Source organism: Callospermophilus lateralis, chromosome X (genome assembly GCF_048772815.1).
Source record: "Callospermophilus lateralis isolate mCalLat2 chromosome X, mCalLat2.hap1, whole genome shotgun sequence".
NCBI lineage: Eukaryota > Metazoa > Chordata > Mammalia > Rodentia > Sciuridae > Callospermophilus > Callospermophilus lateralis.
In genome coordinates, this window is record NC_135325.1 from 65,253,847 (window position 1) to 65,256,997 (window position 3,151).

General features: G+C 33.0%; 1 non-coding gene across 1 annotated transcript; it reads left to right on the forward strand.

Moving 5' to 3' along the window:
* Window positions 1–2,841: 2,841 nt before the first annotated feature.
* On the forward strand, window positions 2,842–2,917 carry Trnat-ugu (transfer RNA threonine (anticodon UGU)). The gene has a single exon. It is a non-coding gene; the product is annotated as a tRNA-Thr (tRNA).
* The last annotated feature ends 234 nt before the right edge of the window (window positions 2,918–3,151 follow it).

Sequence of the window (3,151 nt, forward strand, 5' to 3'; positions counted from 1 at the left end):
TTTATTTCCAAATCTCAGCAGCCCAGTACTTTCATCTTTCAATGAACCTTAGTGATCCCTTTCAGCTCTAATGACCTCAATGACCTTAGTGATCCCTTTCAGCTCTAATGACATTATAACACATTGACACTACTCTCATAACAAATATACAGCCATATAATAACAAATAATCATATAACCCAATCATCATTTTCAAAAATGGAAACATCAAAACACAAGACTTCCTTTGAAGCAATTGCTAAACTTTCCAAGAGACTTTCTTTCTTTTCTTATTTTATTAGTTCTTTTTAGTTACATATGTCAGTAAAATCCATTTTGATATAATTATACAAGCATGGAATATATCTTATTCAGAATATATCTTATTCAGATCCCAGTACCACTACCACTACTTCTCCTCCTCCTCCTCCTCCTCCTCCTCCTTCTTCTTCTTCTTCTTCCTCTCCCTACTCCCTTTACTCTGTTGATCTTTGTGCTATTTACCTATAATTATTTTTTAAATCAATGTCTTGGGGATCTACACAATTGTAAGATTCACTGTGATGTATTCATATATGTACATAGGAAAGTTATGTTGGATTCATTACACTGTCTTTCCTATTCCTATCTCTCCATCCATTTCATTCATTCCCCTTTGTCTACTCCATTAACATCTCTTCTCTCCCACCCTTTATTGTGTGTTAGCTTCCAAATGTCAGAGAAAACATTCAACTTTTGGATTTGGGGGATTGGCTTTTTTCATTTAGCATGATAGTCTCCAGACTTTTTCCTTGACATCATGTGGGCAACTGTTAGAATTCTTCACCAGGCACAATTACAAGCAACCCAAATATACATTTGTCCTAATAATCAGTACATGTATAGAAACGTTAAAAATTAAGTGAAATTTAGAGACTGGAAATAAATCAAAGCTCTAAGCAATCCCATCACCATCTTTTTTTCTAAATTTATAATAAGAGCAGATATACCTTAAAAGTTTTAATCCCTCCCCTCTGCTTTAATACATACAGAATTTGTAGACAGGCCCTTTATCTAGCCTTTGAATTACAAATGATTTGAAAGGGAAAGTTTTTATGAAGAAGAGAGATAAGACTTTTTATGTAAGAATAATATGACTCCTTTAATGTTTTCTGACACTGAGGTCCAGAACACTTTTTCATTATCTTCTTTAATAATTAAATGATGAGATTGCACTAAACCTTGATGAAAAAGCATTGATTGTGACAAATTTGTTTGGTAACCATGTAGAAATAATAACTTCTTTCATAGAAAATCCATTAAAATAACATAAACCATTAGAAAATTATTACAAGAGTTAATAGGGTCTTAAATAAATTATAATCCATTGTGGACCAATCTCATATATGAATCTGAAATAATTTTATGTCATAATCAATCACTTCTATGGAGGAGAATATCATTATCATTAGGAAATAGATAGGTATATGTCTGTATTAATAGTTTTGGTCAACATTGTTCTTATTAGTGTCATTTGTGCAATATACTATTTGGGAGCTAACCTTAAACTACAAGACAATACAAGACAAATTTCATGTATATAAGAGAGTATGCATATAAATATTCAAAATTTATTCTAAGGTTTTTGTCACTTTGTGTCTTTGTCTGTTTCCAGTACAATAAACAATTTCTGAGACCAAATAATTCATACGGGAAGAAAATTTATTTAGTTCATGGTTTGGGAGGCTGGAAGTCCAAAAATCAGGCATCAACATCTGGCAGGGGACTCATGCTACATCATAACATGTCAGAAAAGCAGAACAACACACAGGTTGATGCAAAAGAATTAAAATATAACAGATAAATCCATTTTATAACAATCTTCTCTCATGATAACTTGCTGCAAAAGCAACAACTCACTCACTCCCTTAAGAATTAATCTAGACCTGAGAAAGCGACACAAATTCCTTCATGAGGGTGAAGCCCTCTAACTATATCGCCTTTCAACATGTTACATTGGTAATCAGTTTCAACATGAATTTTGGAGGAAACATTATATGAAAACCATAGTACCTTATCACTGTAATGCTTTTATATTGATGATGCACAAATTATTACAAACTTTGTGGCTTAAAAACAACAAAAAAGATGTTATAGTTCTGTAGGTCAGAGGCTGGACCTAAGTCTCAGTGAGATAAAATCCAGATATTCAGAGAGTTGTATTCATCTGTCTCCAGTTTCTAGGAGAGACTCAGTTTCCTTGCCTTTTTCAGTTTCTTGACTTGTGCCCCCCCCCCTTTTCAAAGCCAGCAATAATGGGTTGAGTCATTGTAACATCACATTACTCTGACCTCTCTACTACCTCCTCTTGCACTTTTAAAAGGGCCCTGTGATTTACCTTGGAACCATCCAGACAGTCCAAAATAACTCGCAACTTTGTCAGCTGATTAGCAACCCTAATTGCATCTATAATCTTAATTCTTCTTTACCACAAACCATAATAGATTCATGGGTTCAGGACATTATTAGGAATGCAGATATCTTCTTTTAATTATTCTACCTACAATAGTTACCTTCTTTCTTTTAGAGTTAATTTGTATTATCAACCTAGACATAATAAAAAAGGACCATGCCCCCTCTCCAAAAGCCCAATTTCTGATCCTCAAAAGCAGAAAAAGAATTCATCTATTTTAGCTGTTTTTTCCCTGTTTCTAACTTCATATTTCTAAATAATACATTATTTCTTAAAGTCTTCATTTCAACAAAAGTCTTTCAACTTTCTATTATATTAGATGAAATTTAGATTTGCACATACACACATCTCCTCTGCTCTCTTTCTCCCAATATGGTTAAATAAGATTTCAAAAGAGCTAATGGCCAGCTGGGGATATGGCTCAGTTGGTAGAGTGTTTGTCTTGTATGCAAAAGGCCCTGGGTTCAATCCCCAGCACTACCCCCAAAAAAGTAATGTTTACATTATTATGACCATATAAACATTATCTGTAGAGCTAAGTAATATAATATAAATATAAGTAATGTACCATTATTATGTTTCCTATGTTTTATAGTTTTCTCCTAGAGATATTAATTTCTCAATATTTTCTCTTGTTTGGTGATCTTTGTATCCTCTTTATTTATTTTTGGTGCTAGAAATTAAACCCAGGGTCTCACAAATGCTAAGTATACACTCTAC